The sequence below is a fragment of the Pleurodeles waltl genome, chromosome 4_2 (genome assembly GCF_031143425.1).
Source record: "Pleurodeles waltl isolate 20211129_DDA chromosome 4_2, aPleWal1.hap1.20221129, whole genome shotgun sequence".
Lineage (NCBI taxonomy): Eukaryota > Metazoa > Chordata > Amphibia > Caudata > Salamandridae > Pleurodeles > Pleurodeles waltl.
The window spans coordinates 174,715,705-174,730,015 of record NC_090443.1 but is presented as its reverse complement, the minus strand read 5'-3'; positions in this window follow the sequence as shown (position 1 = coordinate 174,730,015).

Here is a 14,311-nt window from a genome sequence, read left to right as displayed (position 1 = left end):
ACTTTGTTTACTACTTATTTTAGACAGTGCTGGTTGTTGTTGGCGCATTTATCAAGTCACACTTCTTAGAAAGGATCATGGCTAGCCGCAGAGTGACCGCTCAGCAGGTTGTTTGCATGCTTTTTGAGTTATCTTCTGACCATGATTATGAGACGGACTCTGCATCATAGGCAGAGGAGGAAGAGAGAGATTCTGGCAGTGAGTTTTCTGTCAGAGAGGAATCTTCTGATGAGGAAGCCACTTTGAGTGCAGATGAAGGGCCTGTTTTAGAGGAGGACACTGATGTGCCAATAGTGCAGCAGCTTGGGGCTGAAAGGTTTCCCATTAGAAGACCTGACACCTGGGTTGCCCCAAACATGGAGCAGCCATAGTTGCCTGCCTTTACAGGTCTCACAGGGTGTAGAGTAAATATGGAAAACGTTTTGCCTGTCAATTTCTTTGAGTAGTTTATGGACAATGTATTTTTGGAAGAGGTTGTTGAGTAGACTAATTTCCATGCAGAGCACTATTTGAGGGACAACGCTGCTAGACTTAGGACTTAGTCTAGAGTTACCCAGTGGATTCCCACAAATCTGGAAGAGATGAAAAAGTTCTTGGGTTTCACTTTTTTGATGGGGTTGATAAGGAAGCCGTCACTGGCTTCTTATTGGTCAACAAGTCCCTTGATGGCAACAGCTATATTTCCTGCAACCATGACTAGCAATCGCTATTTGCTTTTTCTTCGGATGCTGCGTTTTGTTGACAATGCTTCAGCCTTGCCACTAGATCACCCTGATTCTGACCGTCTTTTTAAGATCAGGCCTTTCCTTGCTTATTTTGTAGATCGTTTTTCAGAGGTTTATGTTCCAGGCAAAGAAATAAGTGTGGGTGAGTCTTTGGTCCTGTTCAAGGGTTGTTTGGTTTTTAGGAAAGACATTCCTAGCAAGAGGGCACGGTGTGAAATAAAATTGTACATGCTGTCTGAAAGTAGTACAGGATATGTTTATAATTCCCGGGTCTACACTGGTAGGGATTCCAGTAGTGACCCTCCTGGTTGTCCGCTCATTTTTGGAGTTAGTGAGAAAAGTGTGTGGGAACTTGGTAGACGACTGTTTAACAAAGGTCACCATTTGTATGTAAATAACTTCTACACTGGAGTTCAGTTGTTCAAGGAATTGTTCAGAGTGGACACTGTTGTTTGTGGCACAATCACTCTAACCGGAAAGGCTATCAAAGGGAGCTTGTCTAAAAAACTTGAGAGGGGACAGTGCAGTGCCTTGCGGAACAATGAGCTCCTAGCTCTGAAATGTGCAGACAGGAGGGATGTGTACATGCTAACTACCATCCATGATGAGAGTACTTCCCCTGTGACTGTTTGGGGTCAGGTTGCAGAAGTGCTCAAACCTGCATGCATTTTGGACTACAATAAGCACATGGGTGGTGTTGATGGAGTAGATCAAAGGTTGGAACCTTACACTGTTCTTCGTAAGTCTTACGTGTGGTATAAAAAGTTGGCCATCCATTTGTTTCATTTGGCAACTTTTAATGCTTTTATTGTATTGCAGGATTGTTCCCCTGAGTCAAGGATGAAATTTGTTAAATTTCAGGAGTCAGTGATAGAGAGCCTTATTGTGGTGGAACATGCAAGAGTTCCTAGAGTAGGAACGGTGGAGGATGTGGCTAGATTGAAAGACCGCCACTTTCCTGCTCACATTCCTCCCACTCCCAAAAAAGACTTGCCTACTAAGAAATTTAGAGTCTGTGCCCTAAGAGGTATCCAGAGAGAGAGCTGGATTTACTGCCCAGACTGTCCTTCAAAGCCTGGGCTGTGTGTGGCTGGCTGTTTCAGGAGTTACCACACACAGAAGAATTACTGGGAAGTACCGTGAGCATAAACTGTCGTTTTATATTTTCATATGTTCAGTTTCACGGTTGGCATTACTGTCAGGTATTCAGCTAGAGCTTTTGTGTTTGTAGTTTCGTACTTATTTATAATTATAGGTTCCTTAGTTTAAAAACAAAAAAAAGTGATGGTGTGCATGGAGCGGCGCTTGGCTGGCAGTGTGCATGGAGTGACGCTTGGCTGGCGGTGTGCGTGGAGCGGCGCTTGGCTGGCGGTGTGCGTGGAGTGGCGCTTGGCTGGCGGTGTGCGTGGAGTGGCGCTTAGGCTGGCGGTGTGTGTGGAGTGGCGCTTGGGCTGGCGGTGTGTGTGGAGTGGCGCTTGGGCTGGTCGTTTGTGTGGAGTGGCGCTTGGGCTGGCGGTGTGTGTGGAGTGGCGCTTGGCTGGCAGTGTGCGTGGAGTGGCGCTTGGCTGGCAGTGTGCGTGGAGTGGCGCTTAGCTGGAGGTGCCAGCCAAACAGCAGTCCACACACTCCCATCAGCTGATGTGAGTGCAGTATCAGGCATGTGGGCACATGAAAGTGATGGCCCCTTCAGTGTCGCTTTCTGTCTATGCGAGTGTTGTAATGTGCTGGGCCCATGGCTGGTGGCGTGAATGGTCTTGCGCATGTCATGTATGAAAGGTGTGTGAATGGACTGTAAAGCGGTTGGTGCCTTGTGGCAGCTTTACAGCTCACTAGTGTGAGTCATTGGTTCCGTGTTTTGGCCTTTCAGTAATTAACACTTCATTTTTGTGAAATCTCTTGTTAATAAAATCGGTACTACTGAACCATCACTCACCCTCGTGCCAAATCTAACTAGTATGTGTGGTAAAAATGACAAAACCTGCTCTGCAGTAATGAGGCGTCGCAGCACACCCGTGACACGCTAGGTGTCTTGGGTGGGACCCCGATGATGAAACATGCCACCAACTTAGTTGGTGGGTGAGGGTCTTTTTAACATAACCTAAGTGCATTTCTTTTCACAGTTTTAGTGTTTGGAACATCACAGAAGTACATTGGCACAAATTTCCTACCACCCAGCGTTCCCCTCAGTCTCCCCAGTAAAATGATACCTCACTTGTGTGGATCCCCCAAAGCAGAGTCAGCTTAAAGATGTATAAAAGAAAAATATGTGCTTATTAACTCGCTGTGCCATCCCCTCAATCTCTACAGGTTTTTGGCATTTTTCTGTTGCAGGCACATGGGCCACCCACACAAGTGAGGTATAATTTTTATCGGGAGACTTGGGGGAATGCTGGGTGGAAGGACATTTGTGGCTCCTCTGAGATTCCAGAACTTTCTGTCACCGAAATGTGAGGAAAAACTGTTTTTTGGCCAACATTTTGAGGTTTGCAAAGGATTCTGGGTAACAGAACCTGGTGAGAGCCCCACAAGTCACCCCATCTTGGATTCCCCTAGATGTCTAGTTTTAACAAATGTGCAGGTTTGGTAGGTTTCCATAGGTGCCAGCTGAGATAGAGGCCAAAATCCACAGTTAGGCACATGCAAAAAAACAGGTCTGGTTTCTGTGGGAAAATGTGATGTGCCCACGTTTCCTGTCACAGGTGCTGGGCCTATGGGAAACTTGGAGGAGCACTGGGTGGAAGGAAATTTGTGGCTCCTCTCAGGTTCCAAACCTTTCTGTCACCAAAATGTAAGGAAAAAGGTGCCGGCTGAGCTAGAGGCCAAAATCTACAGCTAGGCACTTTGCAAAAAACACAGTTTCAATGTCCTGTCTCAAGCATTAGGCCTTCTCACGCAAGTGAGGTACCATTTTTATCGGGAAACTTGGGGGAACACCGAATAGCTAAATAAGTGTTATTGCCCCTTGTCTTTCTCTAAATTTTTTCCTTCCAAATGTAAGACAGTGTGTAAAAAAGACGTCTATTAGAGAAATGCCCTGTAATTCACATGCTAGTATGGGCACCCCGGAATTCAGAGATGTTCAAATAACCACTGCTTCTCAACACCTTATCTTGTGCCCATTTTGGAAATACAAAGATTTTCTTGATACCTATTTTTCACTCTTTATATTTCAGCAAATGAATTGCTGTATTCCTGGTATAGAATGAAAACCCACAGCAAGATGCAGCTCATTTATTGGTCCTGGGTACCTAGGGTTCTTGATGAACCTACAAGCCCTATATATCCCTGCAACCAGAAGTGTCCAGCAGACGTAATGGTATATTGCTTTAAAAAATCTGACATCGCAGGAAAACGTTACAGAGTAAAACGTTGAGAAAAATGGCTGTTTTTTTACCTCAATTTCAATACTTTTTTTTATTTCAGCTGTTATTTTCTGTAGGAAAACCTTATAGGATCTAGACAAATTACCCCTTGCTGAATTCAGAATATTGTCTGCTTTTCAGAAATGTTTAGCTTTCTGGGATCCATCATTGGTTTCACACCCATTTCAGTCACTAACTGGAAGGAGGCTGAAAGCACAAAAAATAGTAAAAATGGGCTATGTCCCAGTAAAATGCCAAATTTGGGTTGAAAAATGGGGTTTGCTGGTTCAAGTCGGCCTGTTCCTGAAATCTGGGAAGCTGGTGATTTTAGCACCACAAACCCTTTGTTGATGCCTTTTTCAAGGAAAAAAAAAATCACAGGCCTTCTTCTGTATTTTGGCTAATTTCTAGAATCCCTAGAATGTTGGAAAAAAATGATGCAAATTTGGCATGGGTAGCTTATGAGGACAAAAAGTTATGAGAGCCAAAGCGTGAACTTCTCCAAATAGCCGAAAAAAGGCCTGTCACCTGAAGGGGAAAAGGCCTGGCAGTGAAGGGGTTAATTGTAGGCCTTAACTTAGCGGAGGTCTTGGCCTAGTTGCACGGCCTCAAGTCAAACTGTACTGTTAATAAAATGACTGTTCAGAGAGTTAACCATGACTTTCCACTGTATTGTCTAAATGTGCTCGTAGCTAAAAGTCTTTCTCATGAGAACAGATTGCTAGAAGATGCTGTTCTTGCTAAATGTAACATTATGAGTGTAATATGTGTAAAACTGACTTTCTCAGGAGGAGAACAATGATGACACTGACTTGAGCATAAGCTGCGACAATATTGTTACCTGATGAGGACATTGCAAGAGAAGCCAGTCAGCAACATGTGAATGGAGTAGTGGTAGAATTCATAGATTTGAAGTTTTAGTTTTATTGGACTAAGTATGAACATGCGATCCCTTTACCAATAGGCACTTGGGAAACAGTTTTAGGGAATTTAACTTAACAGGACTGAACTGAGAAGCAGCAGCCATTTAGCCCATTGCCCATTTTCTTGCTGGCCGAAAGGTCAATACTTTTTTGTGCGTCTTGATGAGAGACGTACTTAACTTTAATGCTTAAAGACTTTGCGTTTTTGAACATTGATGCTGAATCCTGAATCCTTGCTGACCAGACTGATGTCCTGATGACAAAGACTATCTTAGTTTTGCCGATCCAATTGAGGAGAGGTATTCTTGTACCCATGTGTTTGTTATACCTATTGGCTTTTCCTTTATAGGTACCAATCGCACTGTTTTGATAGAGCCATGGTTAGATGTTTTCCAAATTTGTGTTTGCTAAATTGTTTTGCAGGACGCCCAACATGCTGATGCTAATCTGGTGTTAGTTAGGGATTCTCAATAATGAAAATCTGCGATAGGGAATAACGTTTGATGTATTTTCTGAATCTAAATGTATGTGATATTTTTTGAGCAATTATTCTTGTTATTGATTTGCACTGTAACCTTAAAATGTGTAATAGTTCAAGCTTTGATTAGATTATGTTTCTTTCACAGATTTGGATAGCCAGTGTTGCTTCTGTATGTGCATCATTTGATTTTGAGATTAATTTACGTGACTTTAGCATTGGTAATATAGGGAAATAAATATTCTAACTTTTACCAAAGGTGTGGTTATTCATGACTGAAAGGTCATGGTGTGTGACAATTAATGACTCCAATTGATTACTAATGCTATTGATTATTCATGATATTAATTGATCATTGATCCTCATGTACTGGAGTTATGGTGGGAACATTTTAACTTTGAGTCAAAAAGTTCATCAACCTATTCGCATCCCCTTATAAGTTTACTTATTAAGGACTGATGAGCCAACATGCGCACTAGGCCTACCCACACAATTGAGGGACCATTTTTAGTTCGGGAGACTTGGGGGAACACAGAATAGCAGAACAAGTGTTATTGCTCCGTGTCTTTCTCTACATTTTTCCCTTCCAAATGTAAGACAGTGTGTAAGAAAGAAGTCTATTTGAGAAATGCCCTGTAATTCACATGCTAGTATCGGGACCCCCGAATTCAGAGATGTGCTAATAACCACTGCTTCTCAATACTTTATCTTGTGACCATTTAGGAAATACAACAGTTTCTTTGATACCTATTTTCCACTCTTTATATTTTACCAAATTAATTGCTGTATACCTAGTATTCAAAGAAAACCCATTGCAAGGTGCAGCTCATTTATTGGCTCTGGGTACCAGGGGTTCTTGATTAACCTACAAGCCCTATATAACCTTGCAACCAAAGGAGTCCAGCAGACGTAACGGTATATTTCTTTTAAAAGCCTGCCATAGCTGGAAAAAGTTACAGAAATTGGTGGTTTTTTTATCTCAATTTCAATTATTTGTTTATTTCAGCTGTTACCTTTTGTAGGAAAATCTTGAAGGATCTACACAAGTGACCCCTTGCTGAATTCAAAATTGTGTCTACCTTTCAGAAATGTTTAGCTGTCCGCGATCCACCATTGGTTTCACACCTATTTCTGTCACTAACTGAAAGGAGGCTTAAAGCATAAAAAAAATAGTAAAAATGGGGAATGTCCCAGTAAAATGCCAAAATTGTGTAGAAAAAATTGGTTTTCTGATTAAAGTCTGCCTGTTCCTGAAATATGGGAAGTTGGTGATTTTAGCAGTGCAAACCCTTTGTTGATGCCATTTGCAGGGGAAAAAACACATGCTTTCTTCTGTAGCACTTTTTTCAAATTTTTTCCCATAAAAACAAATTTTAGCTGTATTTTGGTTAATTTCTTGGTCTCCTCCAGGGGAACCCACAAACTCTGGGTCCCTTTAGAATCCCTCGGATCTTGGAAAAATGGACGCAAATATGGTGCTTATAGCTTATGCTGACAAAAAGTTATGAGGGCCTAAGTGTGAACTACCCCAAACAGCCAAAAAAAGGCTCAGCACAGGAGGGGGAAAGGCCTGGCAGTGAAAGGGTTAATAAAATGTATTGCATCCAGGTTCTGACAATTTGAAAACACGAGCGGAAGTAATTTACAAGTTTTTTACAGCTCTTAAATCTAGAGAAAAGCAAAGAGGCCCACAGTCTGAGTATTACATGTGGCCAATGCAGTGATGATGTACAATCTAAAGCTTTAGTTGCAAATGTCCCCGTCTGACCAACCCACTTCAGATGTGCTCTCTGGATGCCAGATGTATTGTATGTGGTTTCCCTTTATGTGAATCCCCTTTGGGACATTGTCAATTGTTATAAAATATACCCTGGTCCCACATGGGTGTACAGGTTACGCCTGTATCTCTTACTACATAACTTTTCAAAAGTGGCATTTTCAGAATTGTGACTCAAAATCCGACTTTACCATTAAAGATGCTTTTAAATTACAGTTCTTTAGAAACCAAACTCGAAATGTTCACCTGTTTCCAGTTAAACATTAACACTCATGAAATGTAATAAGACACCCCAGTGCTATCCAATGGGAGAGGTAGGCCTTGCAGTAGTGAAAAAGGAATTAAAGTTTTTCACTACAAGGACATGTAAAAGTTAAAAGTACATGTCTAACTTTTTAGATATAGTTCACCCTACCCTACTGATAGTTTCGGGCCTACCCTAGCGATGACATATGTATTAAAAAGGAAGGTTTAAGCCTGACAAAAGGTTTATTTTGCCAGGTCGAACTGGCAGTGTACAAATGCACACAAAAGCTGCAATTACAGGCTTGAGATATGTTTAAAAAGGCTACTTTAGTGTGTAGCACAATGAGCGCTGTGGGCCCACTAGTAGCATTTAATTTACAGGCCGTGAGTACTTGTGGTACCAATTTACTAGTGCCTTACATGTACATTAAATGTGCCAGTTGGCTGCAAGTCAATTTTAACATGTTTAGATTGTAAGTCAATTTTAATATGTATGGGGGAGAGAGCAGATTCACTTTAGGACTAGTTAGCAGTGGAGAGGTGCACAAAATCTTAAGGCCAACAAAACTTTTATCAGCAAAAATGCCAGGTCCAGCTCTCCAACATCAAGCAACCTTTACTTCTCAGGGAGGTTACTCTTTTGCACGTTTAACAGCTGCTATTGCTCTTCTGGTGAGCTGAACTTCTCAGACTATGTAATTGTATATCTCTCTGGGCAAAAGTGTCGCCTGGGGTATCTTCTACACCATTGAATTTGCATTGGCAGAAACCTATACTCTGATTATATCAGCCTCCACTAATCTATAAAGTAGTCCCTCAGCAGGCAGTCCTGCCTGACATCTTCATGTTTGGACTCTATTCCCATCTTGATCTGTAAACTTGACATCATCTATGAAAACAGGTTCTAGATAATTCTGTTTGGTGGAAGTTGAGAGTTTATGTTTTGCCTCACCTTGCCAGCAATCCAATGTTGTTAACACTACAAGTGAGGTGCCTCTTGGGCAGTGTCCATAAAATCAAAACCGAAGTCTAGAAACCAGTGGGGTTGATTTGGCTTTGTTCCCCACGCTATAATAATCTGTACTGGATTTAGTGCTATGCGTTTTTCGGCTACCCGCACCATTCCCATACTTGTGATTACATTCTGAAAAGGCTCATTTTCATTTTATGTCTCTCAGGAAGGAGTCACATGAGATCTATGTTAGCTACTTTTTGAAGTATACACCTCATGCAGTGTCACTTTTGTCACCATGGCGTTTTTGCCTGCGTATTACAATACACTACTGACCACCCCATTTATTTCTGTTTAAGTGATAGAAGTACCTCAGATTCAGAGATCTGTAAATCAGCCAGGTACTGAAGGGCCCACTGAAGTCCATCAATATTATACTCCTGACCCACTGGAGTGTCCACAGACGTTTGTTCTAAATCGAGCTATCAAGTGATAATATTGCCTGTAGAAGTGAAGATATTGACTTGTGTTTGCGTTTGTGCTAGAAGTGTGCTGCCAGTGTCATTGCCAGTGCCCTAAATGGAGGCGGATGAATAACAGATTTTCCCATTTCCATGATCCCTGTCTTGATAATGACACCAATCTAGTTCATGCACTACAATTCTTTCACAGTCTCACTATTATGTACTTACATACTTCTCCAGAATAGTAGGCTTTGAAGGTTAGTAGCTTGATTCTAGTGCAGTGGTACCAAAGCACTCCTGGGAGGCCAGTAGCCCTGTGTTAGTCTTTGTAGTTAACCCCATGCTCACTAGATCGGTAGCCTGTCATCATGATCGCAGAAATCCTTTCCATTCCTCTGCATTTGATACTGCAGCATGCAAACCAGAGGGATGCCATCACATATTATAATTCTTATTGCTCTCAGCCTCCATGGTACACTCACAAGGTGCAAGTATGCGAACAATCAGTTGGACTGGCCCCTATATCTGAGTATTCAGAGACATGAATGACCCTTTATACTGTAATGTTCGAAATATGATTGAAGCATGTGCTGCATAGAATTCCCTAAGGCAAAAATCTTCTGGTATGAGGGAATGCGGGAGATAATTGTCTCAATGAAGCTTCTTAAGCCAAATTCAGGTTCTAAGTGGATGGCTGAAAATGTTTGACTTCTTCAGCAGTATGCTGGCAGATATTTCGAGACACATGTCCATCTCACGGATTCAAGGCCTCTAGAAGCATTAAACAGTGCTTTAGAAATAAAGTAAACCCAGATTGGGCCTCAGAAACCACAAAATCTCATAAAATGAGAACTAGTTTCAAACTTAAAAAATGTGTTCTCTGCAGAATTATAAAACATGGCTGATCCAGCATCTGTCGCAATCTGGTGATATTCCCTGCATTAGCTACCTCATCTTTAACCCCAAGGGTGCTGCGGGCGAGCTGGTCTTGTCCAGGGACACGGTTCCCGTGTGCCCTGGACGAGGCCAAAAAATAAATCCCTGGTGTCTAGTGGGCATTTCTGCTGCCCAATCGCATCGCGATCGGGCAGCAGAAATGATGTGAGAGACAAGAAAGGAAAGTAAAGGCCTTTCCTTTACTTTCTTGTATCTCCCACCCCACCTCCCGGTCAGAAGAGAAATGCAAAAGCATTTCTCTTCCTGGATCACGCTGGAAGCAGGTGACCTCTGATAAGGTCAGCGTGCGATTTTCAGAGAAGTCACTGTGGTGGTGGGGGGGTCAGGATGAAAGGGAAAGCGATTCCCCTTTCATTCCTGATGTAGGGGTGTGGGTGGGGGGCAGAAAACCGCTAGACACCAGGGGTATTTGTTTTTGTTTTATGTTTGGGGAGCGACCCCTTAAGCAAGAGTCGCTCCTGGGGGGCCAAATTATTATTAGGCCATTTCTGCCCCTGGGGGGGGGGGGGCAGAAACCACTATAGACACCAGGGATTATTTCTTTTATTCATACTTGCACATAAGGGGAGCGGCCCTGGGGGGTCAAATTATTTTTAAGCCATTTCTGACCCCATGGGGGCATCTGCCCCGGGGGGGGGGGAGGGAGGGGGGCAGACAACCACTAGACACCAGGGATAAAAAAAAAATGTTTATTTTAAAAAAAATTATGTCTGGGGAGCGACCCCTTAGGCAAGGGTCGCTCCCCTGCGGGGCAAATTGTATTTAGGCCATTTCTGCCGTCCTTGGGGGCAGATTGGCCTACTTTTGTTAGGGCAATCTGCCCCCAAAGGGGGCAGAAACCTTTAGACACCATGGATTGGTGTGTGTGTTTTGTTGGGGGGGCAGCCCCTGGGGCAAGGGTCGCTCCCCATGGGGGCACATTACTGTTGGCCATAACTGCCCCCGTTGGGGGCAGATTGGCCTATTTTTGGAAAGCCCATCTGCCCCCAAGGGGGGTAGAAAGCCCACCAGAGATCAGGAAAAGTTTTTTTTTTTCTCAAAATAAGAGGTTGGGGTATGGCCATACCCTCACCCCAAATAAATGGGGCCAAAGATGTTCTGCCCACCAGTGGGCAGATTGGGCAATTACCCCCGATCCACACCCCAGGGGGACAGAAAGTCTACTGGATGCCAGGGAATAAAAAAAATAAAAGAAAATAGTGGGGTGGTGGCTACCAACCAGTACGGGCCTGGTTATGCCCCCACCCGAATTGAAGGGGCTAACAGTCTTTCAGCTCTCCCCTGCACACGAAAACATCTTATCCCATGGCAAGAAAGAGGACATTTGATTATTTTTGGTTTTTGTTTTACATTTAGGCCATGAGAGCTTGGTAACTCTCAAAATCGTCCCACTTGAAATGGTGAGGGCTGCACTTTTTTTTTTTTTACTTTGGGACACTGCCAAGTAGAAAAAACCACAAAACCTAGACACATCGGAAAACTAAACATCTAGTTGATTCCGGGGTGGTGTGCTTCACATGCACCATGCACCATTACCTTACCCACAATGCCTTGCAAACCTGCAACTTTGCTGGAAAGCACATATTTTTCCCACATTTTTGTGATGGAACCTTCCGGAATCTGCATGAATCCACAAAATTCCTACCACCCAGTATTTTCTTGTGTATACTGTTGGACTTTTTGGCCATACGCATGGTCATCCCTAGTCTTTTTGCCTCCTTCCTCCTGGTTTTTCTGACCTCTCGCTGTTGGCTCTAAGACTCTGAGCACTTTATCACTGCTGACCAGTGCTAAAGTGCAGGTGCTCTCCCATCTAAAGTTGGTATGATTGGCTTATACCTAGTTGGCATATTTAATTTACCTATAAGTCCCTTGTACAGTGGTATCTCTATACCCAGGGCCTGTAAATTAAATACTACTAGTGGGCCTGCAGCGCTGCTTGGGCCACCCACTGAAGTAGACTTTCAAACCTGTCTCAGGCCTGCTAGCGCAGGGCCTGTGTGCGCAGTTTTCTGCCACAGGGACCTGGCATCTAAATTTACTTGCCAGGCCCAGAACTCCCCTTTTACTAAATGTAAGTCACCCCTAAAGTACGCCCTAGCTAGCCCTATGGGCAGGGTGCCATGTATGTAGAAAGGCAGGACATGTGCCATATTGCATGGCCTGTCCTGGTAGTGACAAACAGCCTAACTTGGTGTCTCACTGCTGTGAGTGCTGCCTTCTCATAGGATTGCATTAGAAATGCCCTGCCTTATGTGTAAGGGGTATTGTCTGATTTATGAGGGGTAGCGTAGGCGTGTTTGGTATGGTTGTAATGGTGATAATAAATACTGCTTACTGGTGTGGGTGTATTTTTTATTACTATCACAGAAATGCCACTTCTAGAAAGTGCGCATTTATCTGTGCTTATGATTCTGGTGTTTTGCAGCTTTACTCCAATCCACGTCTGGGCAGAGTGACAGTTGGGGCTTTGTGCATACTTTTCAGACAGCCTGTACACAGGGAGGGTGGAGGTGTCACTGAGGTGCATCTACATACTGAATAGTCTTCCTGGGCTGAGAGAAGGGGGAGGCGGGGCACACCTGCATTTGTAAAGACTGTGCCCTGGCCTCACACAATAGGGTTGTTAACCCCCCACTGATGGTTGGAGCCTGTGCTGAAAGGAGAGAGGGGGCACTCCCAGAACCAGTTGTAACTGGCTGGAACCTCCTCTCCCTACCATTGTAAAACACTGTAAGAACTGACTATAAGTACAGGGGAATTTTCCCGGAGCCCTGTACCGTCTCCTTGATTATTGTTCCCTAGGGGCAGGGTGCTGTGGCCCCTGACCCCTGCAACTAGCTTTTCTTTTGCCCAAAGAAATCACCGCCGCAGCCCAGGCTGCATAATTGTCTTAGCGCTGTGAAAAGCGCTTGATGGAAATCACCGCCGCAGCCCGGGAGCCTCATGGTGCCTTCGCGCTCTCTACGGCGCCTTTTCTTGAATGAAATCACCGCCGCAGCCCGGGCAGGGCTTTTTGTTTCAAGCGCGAGGATCGCGCTGACTTTAGTGCCCCCGGGGCACTTGAGGAAGTGAAGGAAGGAGCAGCACGCTCCTACCGTGCCCCTGGGGGACGCGCACCCTTCGGAGCGCCCCCGGGGCACACAGGTCCTTACCTCTCGGTGCTGCCTCCCCAGAGGTCGAGGGAAGGCAGCACCGCGGCCGCGCACCGGACCGGGTGCGGCCGCTTTCAGGAAGCGGGAGCAGTGCCTCAACGGAGGCCCCTGCTTCCCCCACTTCGTTGGCAGCCGCACCGAGGACAAGGGCGGCTGCCTCCCGGCAAGCAGGACGCGGGGAGGAAGGGGGTTCCCCTTCCCCCGGTCACTGCGCTAGGGGCGTGAACGCCCCTCCAGCTCTCATCTTTACCGCTTTGGGCTCCACCTCGTGGAGAGGGCCGGTTGAGGCCCGAGGGGGGGGCCCTAAAGGCCCGAGGCCCCAGGAGGGACTCAATAAGGATCGGAGAGGGTGCGTGTTGCCCCTCTCCCGTTACAGGATCACGAGGCCCCCGTTTGGCGCAGGGAGCGCCGGGGGGGCCCTTGTTTCGGCTCCTCAGGCACTGGAGGTGCTTTTAGCAAAACAGGTACTTTTAAATGGACCAATATAATTATAATCTAGAGTTCTTGCTACAGACTTTGCCATCATGTATACGAGCAGTCAGGCTTAACCCGGAGGCAATGCGTAAAGCGTTTGCACAACACACACATACATGTGACGCAATATCCCCACCACAAAGGAAACACAACACCAGATTATATGAAAATATACTGTATTGTACACAACGTAATTATCAGACCAACATCACATAACAGTACTATCCTGCTACCTTAGCAGTTGTCAGAACACGTTACACATTAGTTACTCTGCAAACTAGCAGTAGTCACACATAACACACAGGTTACTCAGTATTCTGCAACATAAGCAGTAGTCAGGAAACACGTTATAAGAATATCATAAAACGCCCATAGTAGGAACATTAGAAAATCTATGGCAAGTTAAGCAAACATATTAGCAAGTCATGTCCATAGAAGGAACATGTGCACACATATGTAAAAGCATCATGTAACAGGTAGGCAATACATCATAATGGCAAAGTCTGTAGCAAGAACTCTAGATTATAATTATATTGGTCCATTTAAAAGTACCTGTTTTGCTAAAAGCACCTCCAGTGCCTGAGGAGCCGAAACAAGGGGGCCCCTGGCGCTCCCTGCGCCAAACGGGGGCCTCGTGATCCTGTAACGGGAGAGGGGCAACACGCACCCTCTCCGATCCTTATTGAGTCCCTCCTGGGGCCTCGGGGACTTTAGGGCCCCCCCCTCGGGGCTCAACCGGCCCTCTCCACGAGGGGGAGCCCAAAGCGGTAAAGATGAGAGCTGGAGGGGCGTTCGCGC